This window comes from Equus caballus, chromosome 23, assembly GCF_041296265.1.
Source record: "Equus caballus isolate H_3958 breed thoroughbred chromosome 23, TB-T2T, whole genome shotgun sequence".
Taxonomy (NCBI): domain Eukaryota; kingdom Metazoa; phylum Chordata; class Mammalia; order Perissodactyla; family Equidae; genus Equus; species Equus caballus.
In genome coordinates this window covers 33291366-33305409 of record NC_091706.1, presented here as the reverse complement: position 1 = coordinate 33305409, position 14044 = coordinate 33291366, and the positions used below count along the sequence as shown (strand labels likewise).

The window sequence follows — 14044 nt, the reverse complement described above, 5'->3', positions numbered from 1 at the left end:
GCATGCCTCAATAACCCTTGAACTTGCTATACCTGCTGCTTGGAATACTCACTACACTTGAACTCATCATTCAAAACTCATCATTCGAAACTCAGCTCAAACTCCACCTCCTGTGTAAAGTGTCTGATGACCACTCTCTTGGTGATCCCACAGCACTTGATACATATTACTACAATTATTATATGGCATGAAAATTATTTGTTTATATTTCTGTCTTCCTCTGGTAGATTATGGATTCTTTGGAGCAGTGATTGCATCTTTATTCTGCCTGTACCTTAAGCTCTGGAGGAGTGTACAGTTCGACTTTGGCTCTAGAAGAATGCTTGCAGATTGACAGAGTGAATGAGTAGCTTCCTGCTTTGTGGCAGCTAACCGGGTGGTCTTCCACACACTTCTTTGTTCCTCATAGTGGGATGAACTTCAAACCTACCAAGGGAAAATGGGAGAAGTGGCATAGGGTTTTGTCCCCCCACAATGTGTTTTTCTTGATCCTTTTTCTTTCCATTAGATTCATCTCTGTGAAATATTCTTAACCTCTGCCTATCTTTCTTTAAACTCACAGGGTACTTAGAAATGAATTGGCTGCCCAACTCAAAAATCAATATTTGGCTCTACTTCTGGAGACTGTTTTCCCTCTTTGAATTGCTTTGTAGCTATTGTCAGGGGCAGATTCTTATTCAATTTTGTCTCTCCCATGATGCATAGGGAATTATCTTGCCCATAAAATTGCTCAAGAATTGCTTGAAGACTTTAAAGACTTCAGTGATATCAAGATAATTTCCTTCATATAGATCTTAGTGGTTTTGACAAGTAGAAGTAATTATATCACCCAGAAATCAATTCAACATACGTCTATATTTTTTCAATTAATTCCATGTCATACATGGGAGGGATGAGGTCAGTTCTGCAATCTGTCATAGAAGATGGAATGACATCATTAAGGCACTATAATATGGTGCCATTGGTTGAAATCCAGTTCCTTTATTTACTACTTGAGGGACCTGAGACAGGTTATTCATTCTCTTTAAGCCTTCTTCTCCTTATCTGTTAAGTAGGGTGGAGGGTGAGGTTGTATAAGTCTTTTAAGATTGATGCATTTGGGAAAAAAGATCCTGTATGGAAAGCACCTAGTTTTGTTCTTGGCACATAATCGGTGTTCAATAATCGGCAGGTTTTGTGTTGTTAAGTACCCTGGAGCTTTCACACCTGCAGAGAATCCCAAGGATGCCTAGCTCAGAGCTGAAGCAAGGTAGCTGGTGTGTAAATTAGCTGGAAAAGACCATCCCTATGGAGAAGAGAATGATTGCAGTGTTTCTATAAAAGTTGGATGGGGCAGGTCTGTGAATGGCATGAAAGAGGCTACAATGCAAAACGACTTAGCAAGGGTACCACTGGAAAGACCCTATCAGCTCTTGGATTATGCTCATCAAGGTCATGTAGAACCAAACAAGCCAGTGATGCTAAGATGCCTTAAAACCAATACTCTTAAATAGTTTTATGCCATCTTGAAGTCAAAGAGGTGTTAGGATCAGAATTCTTACTTGGCTGTGACCTCCTCCTGAAGATCAGATTGTGATATTTCTGGAGTCTGCATGTTCCAGGGAAAGCGCTATTCTGAAAATTCTGCTGAGGGATTTGAACTTCAGGATAAAAGAATGACGACTTTATAGCAACCATTTTACAGATGAAGAATCTGAAGCCTACAGAGGTGAACTGACGTGCTAAAGATTATATAGTTGATAAGTATCAGAGCTGGGCTTGGAAGACAAGATCAGGAAGGATGAATTATGCTAACCTAAATACGTAGGTTCAATTCCATGTAGTAATGGACAGTTAGAGGTCTGCTGTTTAAATGATCACATATGAGTGGAGATTTCTTCTGTTTTATCCCTGAGCCAGAATGCTATATATCTTATGTGCGAGAAGACTGAGTAGTGTGATTTCAAGGATCCATTACTTTCCCAGAGTTACTCCTCTAGCTTATCAGACGTCCAAAGTTTCATTTAATTAATTGTAAGGCAAACAAATATTTTGTGCAATAATTAGAAACCTTAAGAGCAACTCTTGTGATAAGTGATAAATCGTGTTAAATTCAAACTTAACTGACTGATGGTGGTGGTTTTCAGAAAACACTGCTTGAACAGACTGCTGGGGAAGACGTGAAAGGAACACAGAAAAATGGCCAATAGATGGGATGGGATGGCTGGGCCATTACTCTGCACGAGTTTTTACTGAGGATCAATTCCAGATACAGAGGGCCTCTATCAGCGAAGGCCTGTGAGAAATAGTGCCTCTGATTTAGCTTTAGTATCTAGCCTCGAAAGGCTGTTCACCTGGGCTTCTCCTGAGGTTCCCATCTAGCAAGATGAGGTAGTTGGAAGGATCTTAGAGAAACTGCCTGTAGTTGGGCAGGATGTACGTGCTTTGATGATACAATCTGTTCTCTGAAAAATTTCACTTACTACCACCCATAGGGTGATTATTTCTTATGTTTGTTCATTTTCTTTTCTTTCTTTCTTTTACTTTTTTTCCTCACCCTAGAATTCTGAGCCAGATATAGTAAAACAGAAGGCACAGATAGACATACAAAATGAAACAGAAGGTGGGTGGTGCAGTGGGGTTCAAGTGGTAAGAGAGGCACTTAGTACCTATTCTAAGACAAGCTTTGTGCTACTCACTTTACAAGTGCCATTTCACAAAGACACATTCATTAAGAAAGTTCTGACCAGACTGTAACTCCTTCGATGCATGGACTCTACATTCTATTACTTATGTATTCTCTTCTCTCAGTGCTCATCAAGGTGCTGATGGCAGAGGCTTTTCCACCACCCCCTTACCTTGATTCCTCTCATCCTTCTCTTTTTCCCCATAGCATAGCACCTTCTAAAGTATGATACAACGTGCTTATTTGTTATGCTAATTATTTATCTACCTAGCCCTGCAATAATGTAGGCTCTGCAATGGCAGGAATTTTTGTCTATTTGGTTCACAGGCTTATTTTTGCCAGTGCCTAGACCAGTGCCTGGAACATAATAGGTTTTCATGAAATATCTGTTGAATGGCTGAATACATAATGTTAGTTGGATGAAAGAATGTAATAATTAAAAAACGAAGGGAACAATGTTAAATAACATTGGAAATCTGTCAGACATCCAGGGGTTCCCAGTTTAGGGGACCCCAGCTGCAGAAATGCTAGAGCTGCGCTATCCAACATGCTAGCCATTAGCCACACATAGCAGTTCAAGTTTAATTACAATTAACTAAAATTTAAAATTCAATTCCTTGGTCACGCCACAATTCAAGTACTCAGTGGCTATCTGATCAGACAGCAAAGATAGAGAACGTTTCCGTCATCACAGAAAGTTCAACTGGACAGCACAACGTTCTCTTGACGCAGACAGAGCTGCCAAGCTCTCCACCTTAGGCAGGGACAAGCAGGATACTTAGACGAAAAATCCCGAACAGTGTTGGCTGTGTCTCTGCTATTTCTCTTCTTTCCTTTGCCTTTGTTATGAATGTGCCAAGAGTAGAAATTGAAGTGTTGCCAAAGGATATAGGAACTGCCACATGGTCAGGTAGCTTCTCTGCTGCCAAAATTGCAAGGAAAACACATCCTCTGAGTTTGTTCCAAGTGAAATCCCATCAGTGAATATTGCACATAGCCAGGCAAGAGCAATACTCACAATTTTATTGTTTTAGGCCTGGTCTAAAAGACAGAATCAAAGCTGGACTGAGATGTGTAGGCTCCCTGGGCAGGCAAAACACTGGCACCTCTTCAACTGACATGCTTTAGATGTTGGTCCAACATTTATTCAGAGGAGAAGTTAGCCAGCATGTGTGAGAAGCGGGAGAAGATGGAAGCTGGGGGCATCTTCCTCTGTTGTCTGGAGTAACTTAGCTCTGGGGCCAGCAAACTGCCTGCAGTTACTGGATCCCGTCTTCCTTGGAGTAGCTAGGGGTAGCTGCTAAGAGCATGGGTTCCAGCCCCTGTCTGCCTGGGCAGACCACTCTAACTCTGAGATGTTAAGCAAGTTTTCTGTCTTCAGTTTCCTCACTTAAAAAGTGGGATGATAATTAAAGCTACCTCATAGAGTTCATGAAATAAAATGTTTAGATCAGGTTCTTGCATGTAGAATCTTTCAAATATATTAATTTCAATTCCTTAAGCATGGTGTTGGGGAGAGGGTTTGGAAGTGTGGGGAAAAGGAGGGGTATATCTAAATTCTCTCTCAAAGTAATTTGTCAAACTCCATATCCTACTCTATGAGATGTTGAGGCAAATATAATTTTCTCTATTTTTTATGTATTCTGTGATGGATTAGTTCCCAGCTGTTTTTTTTCTAATTATTCTTTCTTATAAATTATCCATAGGCAACTGCTCAGTTAGTTTGTCCTTCAGTCCAGCTCCAAACAGTACCCCACAATGAACAGCTTCTGGTCCATCATATCCTGTGCATTATGCCTGTGTGGAAAGGCTCATCTCATCGGATAATTTAAAGACTGACGTACTTCACAGTGTTGATAAAAAATTGACTGCGTATCTTTAGGCAGATACGTTTCTTATTTTTCCCTTGGCTTCATAATTCACTGTGTTCTTTGATAATTGCCTGGTGGTAATATATGGGGCTCTCTAAGATTTTGTTTTAAAATCTTTTTTTATTGAGGTAACCTTGGTTTATAACCTTATAAATTTCAGGCGTACATCGTTATGTTTTGACTTCTGTGTAGCCTACATTGTGTTCGCTACCAAAAGTCTGGTTGCCGTTTGTAAGATTTTGTCTTCATTCTAGAGCAAGAGTAGACATCCATGACATGTTGACTGTAAATTTCTTTCTTTGCATCGTTGTTAATCTATCACAGTAATCTATCCTCTGAGCCCAGGTGTGGCCCCAGGATCATTCTCAACCCATCATTCCAGGAAATCAGTACCAATTGATTATTGTTGACACTCAAGATGAAAACTATTTGTCATTTATGCACTAGAGATAATAAAATCTCAAATATACTATCTAAATGGTGAAAATCAAGGAGGTCACAGGATTAAAATCTCCAAAGTTTAGGTCTGTCTCCAAGACACTGAACTGTGGCTTCCATGGAGTTAGAGGAACTGATTCTTCACTGCTTACTCAAGACCTTTAGGGTAACTACTCATGGATGGACACCTGGTTGGCATTGAATATCCCCAAAAAGACAATAAGCATGTATGTCAACTTTAGGAGTGTTGTCCAACAATTAGGACAATAAAGAAAAGGCTTTATTGAATGGAGACTTTTCTAGACAATGTAGTCCAGTCTTGAGTTAACTATGGAGTGCTACTTCAATGCATCTTTAGAGTTTCTGTGGTTGAAGCAGCTTTTATAAGCAGGTGGTCACTGCTATAAATAGTTTTCATAAATCCTGTGCTCCATAATCAACATCAGAGAATTGCTTGGGGAATCTGGGGGAAATCCATTAAGAATATCTCAAACTATTAATGGTGCCTCTGGGTGAGAGATGTTAATCCACTATATTTCTAGCAGCTGCAGGTTCTAATGTCAGCCAAGTTGATTCAGAATTCATTGCCTCTGAGGCAGAGGGATTAAATATCAGGACAGTGTATTATCTATACCTCACTCAGATGAGTTTTAAATGTATTTGTGGATTTTAAAGTCCTCACTACTTCTTTTCATGAGAGAGAGGCTGTGTCATAGAACTTCAGGAAAAAATCTCCGAGAAATGAAGCGGGTAAAGAAATGTACATGTATATCTCTTGCGAAGGCAGAGGGCTATGTCAGCATGCTGTGCTCGGAGAGCTGTGACGAGGACAGTTCAGTTGGGTTGTTGGGTAAGCAGAAGTTTCATTGAGATGGCTCTAGAGAGAGGCTGGGACCAGAATGCAGAGTCTTGAGTCTAAGCAAAGGAATGTAGAATTGACCTGTAGATTAAAGGTCTTCACCTGGGTTCTACCAAGAAGCTCCTGGAATTCTGAGGAGGAGCTCCAGGGCTTCCTTAGAGGGTGAGAGCCAGGCAGAGAGAGGGAGACTCTAAGCCAGTGGTTCTCAAAGTATAGTCCCTGGATGAACAGCAACCTGGGCACTCCTTTGAAATGCAAATCACCTGGTCCCAACCGGACTTACTGAATTAGAAAATCTGAGGTGAGGCCCAGCAATGTGTGTTTTAACAAGCCCTCTGGGTAATTCTGATGCAAGATAAAAATTGAGAACCGGTGGTCTAGGCCTTCCACTTCAGCTTCAATAGAGCACATCTGTGTCTTGTTTTATATGTTGGACTTCTACCTGGGATTTCATTTGAGAAAGGATTCAGGGCTTTAGTGAAAATCAATACTACAGGCCAGTAGGGATTTGTGACTCTTAAATGGTTGTCCATTGCAATTGTAAAGTCAACGGAAAGTGAAGTAAGACCTTCTCATGGTGACGTTAATGGCCCTGATGACTGTCGGTGGCTTCTCAAACAGCTGAGAGAGCCATCATTCACAATCAACTAGCCCCGGTTCACGCTTAAATACTTTTGCTTTTCTCATTCTCTTTTTCAGTTGTTAATGCATTTTGAACTGCCAGAAAATAATTTTTAAAAGAAATAAGGATGTAAGTGAAATGAATGCCCTTAAGAAATCCATATAAATAAAAATACTAACAGAGAAGTCTACCAGTTCTGTCAAAATGAGTATTTTTGTGGTATAGCTTGCTCTTCAAGGGAGGAACTTTCAAGTCTGACATATGTTTGGAACCAAGAACAGCTGTGATAAAGAAATAAGGCAATTCATATACTTTTCAAGTCAACTGGGTTCCAAAGACAAAATTTGGCAGAGGGTAGAAAATTCTTGTGGTAACAATGCAATGACTTGTGTGAGCAGAATGCACATGACGCAGAGAAAGTGAAGAAGCTATTTTTAAAACCACCAGAGGATATAAAGAGAAATCTAATTTTTATAAATTTTATAAGAGTTTTTGAAAGTGTGGGCCATGGATCGCTCTCATTGGAATCACCTGGGGGTTTGGTTTCAAATATAGTTTCCTGCACCCCAACCCAGGTACAATGAATCAGGACATTTAGGGGACTCTGTGTCTCCTAATGCTTTCCAGATGATTCTCAGGCATGCTGAAGTATGATAACCATGTACTTATTTTGAATGTTTTCTATATAACAAGTAGTCAAGAGTTAGCTAAGCAAATCTCAGAGGAACATAATTAATTGTTACCTTTGAAATCTTCACTTGGCATTGATGGGCTATCTAAAAGTTGTGGGCAGTGGTTCTCTAAAAAGGATTTCTTTATCATAAGGGATTACCCAGCTATGTCTTTCTCTGATGTTTACTGTTTATGTTCAAGGCCACACTTTCCCAAATTGGAGTTGAGCATTCTAAAGTGAATTTAATCAATGTAGAGAACTGATTGACCAATTTAGATCAATAAAACTACCCCTCTCTAGTACTTTCTTCCATGAACTCTAGATTTTTTTTTAAGTCAATGCTTCATTCTTGCGATGTTGACACAACATGGAGGGATCAAAGAGAAAACTGAAAGATGAAAGTATTTGTTTTATTTTCTACTTTCCTAAATAAATGGAGCTACTCTAGCCTTGTGGAACTTCGACACAATGACGCAGGTATCAGTACAGCTATATCTTTATATATTCCACAGAAGGAAAATTACAATAAGACTCTCTCCGTGAAACCTTCTCTATCTGCTCCAACCTACGCCTCCTTCCGCCTTCTTAGAATTCAGTAGCTAACATCTAATTGAAAATTATTTGTTATTAGATTAGTTCAAATGAGATTATAAGTCTTGAGGAAAGGTATACTTTTTGCATAAAACACACATTAAAAAAATACCTGGCAATTGATTGATTTGAAAAGTCACGTTATCTGTCCTATCTTTAAGTTTTCACTTAAATTTTCAACATGCATACACACATATGTAAATATGTAAATAATTATAGGCATTAGTATACATACTTAATTATGCATAAGTAAATTTTATCAAATTAATCTATCAATTAAATTTATTTCATTAAATTGAATTCAAGTATATGTAAATTAAATTTAATAATATACATACACACAAACACACCGCCACTTAAAACACCACCGTACTGTCTCACAGAATTTGTCCTCTTTACCAACTCTCCTTCAATCTTATTCAGATTGATTCTTTTTCCTGTCTTGAGTTTCATAAGAGAGGGTAAATATTAACTTTTTCTCGGTCATGCATGCTGGCCCTCAGTTTAGATCCAACTTTTGATGGCAAAGAGGAAGAGGAGCAATAGTCATGATATTGCCATTTTGTGGATAATTAACATACCAGTTTCTGTTGAATAGATTCACAGGAGGAATGCCCCCCTTGAGTGCTTTGTCCTCTGTGCTCTTGTAACACTAATATATTTATTATCATAGCACACATGACCTTCTAGTTGTCTATATTCATTTCTATGATTTAATCTCCATTATGAAGTCCCTGAGAGGACCATGTCTTGCTCACCCCCTAACAGTTCCATGCACATAATAGGTACTCAATAAATGTTAACTTGGAAAACAGTTTACAAAAACAACACTTTCATAAATAAAGCCATTGGTATCCTTTGTCTGTACAAGATGTTTCCAACATTCCTTACTTCCCTTCTGAGAAAGTTACTTGATTCTGAGAAAGAATCAAGTTTTGACATGCTTTCTTATAGAAAATTCTCAAAAAGAGACAGGAAAATGAAATTAAAATCTCAAATGGACACTTGAAGTCAGAATGTTTGATATTTGTTTCCTTCTTCCTCACTTGACATTCCAATTGTGTCCAGATCATGCTGGAATACAAACCATCGAGATCAATTACTTTCTTTCAGCAGATCTTACAGAGACAAATGATAGGGCTGTGACATCCTTCAGCTTTAGATGGAAATCTCTCGAGGTGCAGAACGTCAGTGACCACTGCATAGAATGATATGCCCTAGGGAATTCAGCCTACACCTGGGTTTCTAAAATGACTAGTTTTCTGGTGACTTTCTCCTGTCTTTGTTCATTTTGATATGTATTTGGAAAGAAACAAACTTCTGTCACATCTCTGCTAGGGTATAGTTATATAATTTGAAGCCACGCAACATATTTTTCCTTTTTCATCTCCACTTTGTATTCCATTTGTCTTCACCTCAGCTAATCAAAAAATGTAGCGACCCTTATTAAGCTCCCTTTAAACAGGAAAATCAGATTTTTATTTGCGATATATTATCTATTCCCTTGTCCTCAAGAGCAAGCCATTGCTCATTTTTACGTCGCATTTTCTAAGGCAGATTCCACTGGGACATAAGAAGGTGAAGTCTATTGGTGTTTGCCTCATTGATAACTTCCCAAAAGTTATGAACAGACCACTTAAAAGCTTCAAGGCTTTCTTCTACCACCAGTTCTGCTTCTTGTTCTAGGGTGTCTAAAAATGATAAGTCCAGATGATTATTTTTGGGAAAAAGACACCAAAATAAATATAAGCATCAGTAATAAAATTTGGATGGATGAGGGGCATCATCTCAGAACACACATTCATTCAGATGCCTTTTTCACACTGACACTTTTCATCTGTGAGGTCCTTGCTCACTGGTTGATAAATGAAGGGGAGCTAGGCCACATTTCTCTGCAATCTGAGACTTAGGTTGACAATTATCAGGCAAAGTGACCTCTGACTTCACCTTCAGGCACCTACAGCCTGAAAGGTGCTCCCGTCTTTGGGTAATCCTGGTCATCTTGCTTCATCAACACAGTAAAAAGTGGAATCCTGGTATTTAAAAACTTAGGTAATTCAATCTAATGCTACTTGGGTAGCATTAATCTATCTACGTTTGTAACGTTTAGTCATTTGTGATTCAGAAATAAAATTTGGTAATATTTCTGAAGCAAGGAAATTAGTTTGGGAAAGTGACTTGTGACTCATTCTCAACCACGATGAATGACAACAGAAAATCCAGTATGACAATAAAGTAAAACCAAAGTTTGACAATTTCTTTCAGGTAGTATATGCCACAACGCAGAGATGGGGAGAAAAAGCCAAAAAGAAGAATTTGATTGCAATTGTCTCCTCCCTGATCCAAACCCATTTGCATTGGGATAGTCTCTCTCTCTCTCTTTTTTTTTTTTTTACCTCAAATAATCTCATCTACAAAACTTAATTAGCTTTGCCAATTTTAATTTGCTTCCAAAGTGATTCCCTTTCAAATTCATAGTCTCGGAAGGTGGTTAATAACAGGGAATTTAAAGGCAAAATATCAAGTTCAGAAAAGTTAAAATACAAGGTGTGTAAATTTCACTCACTCCTTTAAGATTATAAAATGAAAAGCTTTATAGCTGAATTTATACACTAATAGTACTTGGGCTTGTATTATTTAGCAATCTGTAAATAAACTTAAAATTAAAAAATCATATTTAAATTACTAAAGTAACTGAAAAGTAAAAATCAATGATTTCAAATCCCACCTCAGTTTTCATAAACAGGATGTGTGATGTTTCCTAGGTTCAATTTTATATGTATAATCACACACATTTATTTATATAGTTTTGTTTATATGAACAGATAGTTGTGCATTTATATTTATTTATAGTGAAACATGTCCCAACTCTGTTGGACTTTGTTAGAAATTGATGAAGAAATCCCTCTTGGTGAATGAAGTCTAGGTGGGCAAATTCTTGTGTTAGCATAAAGAAAGCACACTATTGCAAAATAATGTTTTTGGAAATGATTTTTTAAATTGGCTGCACATGTGTGGCTAGACAATTTCTCTTTTTTTTTTTTGAGGAAGATTAGCCCTGAGCTAACATCTGCTGCCAATCCTCCTCTTTTTTTGCTGAAGAAGACTGGCCCTGAGCTAATATCCATGCCCATCTTCCTCTACTTCCTCTACTTTATATGTAGGACACCTGTCACAGCATGGCTTGCGAAGCAGTGCATAGGTCCTCACCTGGGATCTGAACCAGCGAACCCCGGGCTGCTGAAGTGGAATGTGTGAACTTAACCACTGCGCCACTGGGCCGGCCCCAACAATTTCTTATCAAGCTAAATAAACATGATTAATTCTGGCAGTTATTCAAATGGCACATAGAAACATTCTGAATTCATTTTATCATGATAAATTTATAATTGCCTTCCCGAAGCAAGAGCATACTTTGATCATGACGTTATATATATATATATATATATTTGGATATATATTCTGTGTGTTCCAAAAAGATAAAATCAATGCATTCCTGGTGGTAAACCAACGCCAAGCTGATCAACCCTACATCATGTGGATGCTTTTCTTTCCCCCACGCAGACTATTATACCACAACCCCAAGAATAAGAGTCAGAAATATCATGCCCTTTTAACTTTAATTGGCAGTTTTAGAAGCAAATATAGTTTAGAAGCAAATATAATGCTTCTTTTTAGGCTTCTATTTTCCCAATAACCATTTCTAAATGTTTCTGAAAAATTTTTGTTTTAATTTTAATAATTCTCAAGATATGAAATTCTATCTTAATCCTTTATCTCCACACCAGTTACATGCATGACTTCACATTCTTTGATAATCAGCCATGGTTCATATGTTTGCATAGATCCCACATAGATTGTGCTTTTGCATATTGTGACCATAAAATAATTAGAACTAAAACTAAACTTTACTTTTAAAACTAAAACTGCCAATTAAAGTTAAGAGGGCATGATATTTCTGACTCTTATTCTTGGGGTTGTGGTATAATAGTCTGCGTGGGGGAAAGAAAAGCATCCACATGATGTAGGGTTGATCAGCTTGGGCGTTGGTTTACCACCAGGAATGCATTGATTTTATCTTTTTGGAACACACAGAATAAAAAAAAAGTTATAATGCATCGAGAAAGCTGAAGGCAACTTGAGTACACTTACATATTTAAAAGACAGTATCATTGAAGTTCTATGTGAGATACATTAAGGCACATACCACAAAACACATTTCAGTGAATTTTTTCTTTTTTGAGAAAGATTGGCCCTGAACTAACTACTCCCAATCCTCCTCTTTTTGCTGAGGAAGACTGGCCCTCAGCTAACGTCCATGCTCATCTTCCTCTACTTTTATACGTGGGATGCCTGCCACAGCATGGCTTTTGCCAAGTGGTGCCATGTCAGCACCCGGGATCCAAACCGGTGAGCCCTGGGCCGCCGAAACGGAACGTGTGAACTTAGCCGCTGCGCCACCTGGCTGGCCCTCAGTGAATTTTCATAATACACCAGAAAGAATCTTGACCTGGGATTGTGGGCTCTGTGGCCTTGAGAAAGCACTTCCCTGTGTATTTGTCCCTTAGGTTAAATAATAGACAGTTCCACCAGCTCTAAAATGTATAACATTTCTCCTATATTAAAACGGAATCAGGAAGCGCAACTTATAGACGATTTTAACATTTTCAAGGACACAACCCATGATAATGACAAAAAAATAAGCACTAGGTCCAGACTTTCACTGTAAATAGACCTAGGAAACTTGAAATGCTGAGATGAACAGTTTACTTTTTCATTAGTCTTCTCAAAAGGTAACGTGCATTCTGAATGTATCAACTTGTATCATCCTTGTAGGAATACAATAAAATAATTGCATACGCTAGGAAGCAGCAAAGAAGCCAAGGCTAAAAACTGTGTATTCTTTAACTTATTTCTGAAAAAAAGAACAAATTCCTATAGTCAAATCAATGAGAACTGTGGTTAAACTTTTAATAAAAACAAAGCACAGTGGAGGATCTTGAATTCTGGTTGGTGCCAGACATGGAGGCATTTGGACAACTGTTCTCTTTTTAGTTCGTTAGCTATAAAATGGACTAATATTTAGTATCAAAGGAGAAGATAAAAGTAATTGGATTAAGTTTGCCAGTAAGCAAACTCCAACTTCAAAATTACAAAATCACAAAAAAGCTTACAAAAATTAGCTTTTTTTTTTAATCAAAAGCTTTCATGGGGCCTAAAATCACTGTCAAGGTTTGCGATGTTAAGCTGGAGGCCGTGTGGCTGCCGTTATTCCTCCCTTCACATATTTAGGTTCATGCACTTACCAGGGAAGGATGCTGTGTTAATGGCTCCCCTGGAGTGCCGGGCGCTGGCAAAGACAAGGAGAGGAATAAGGAGAGAAGAGATGGCACGCAGCTGTCATGCTGAGTCTGTAGTTTAGGTCAGGCCAGGTGAGAGAGAGGTGGAGGTGGGAGTGTCCTGAAGTAGGCCAGCTCACCTGTCACTTTTATTATTATAATTATAAGCTTATCTACTTACTAGACTTACTGTGAGCTCTTTGAGGGTAAGAATAGAATATTATTCTTTTTCACATCTTGGTATTCAACATAGCGCATGGCACCTAGTAGACACTGTATATTTGTAAAAGGGATGATGAAGAAAAGACCCCTATCTCCTTTGGGGCTCCTTTCTCCCCCTAGTTTCATGTGTTAGGAGAATTGATCAGGTCAGGAAGTTCCTTATGTAAAACCTCACTGGCTCCTTTGAGTTTTCCTCCTTAAACTCATTCACACCTTGGGATGAATTGCTTTGATCAACTAATCTGCAAGAGGGCCTGGCTTTCCTGATTCACTGAGTGGGACCTCAGATCAGAGGGGAGGCTGTGAAAGGAAGTCCTCCGTGGGGGTGGGGGCTTTGGACTGTTGAAAGCAGCATTAGGGGGCTGATAGAAAAAGGAAAGGGCAGGAGGGGACCAGGGAAAGTTTACACAGGACCAGAGTGGTTACTGTTACAGAGATTCCACTTTCCAAGCCAATCCAGAGAGATCTGACAGCCCAGGCTGCTGCATGGGTTTGTAAACATTTAGCATTTGTAAACACACAACAATTTGGCAAAGCTGGTGTTTATAGGACAAGCCTGGAAGCGGCACATCACAGCATCTCCCAAGTTACCAGCCTGCACTATATGGTCCAGATTAGCTGTGCTTCATGTGTTAAAACCCAATTACTGCTTCTCCTTGGTGGGAGGAGGAAAAGAGAGAAAGAGAAATGACAAGAAGAGAAAGGAGACCTCGACCTATGACTCCTCCCCTCCCCTCATCCTCTTTATCATCAGTGTGGTCTAG

General features: G+C 38.8%; 1 protein-coding gene across 16 annotated transcripts in view; it reads right to left on the bottom strand.

The window, feature by feature from the left end:
* Positions 1-14044, bottom strand: part of TRPM3 (transient receptor potential cation channel subfamily M member 3) — a 502456-nt gene that overhangs the window by 171458 nt on the left and 316954 nt on the right. The window lies entirely within an intron of this gene.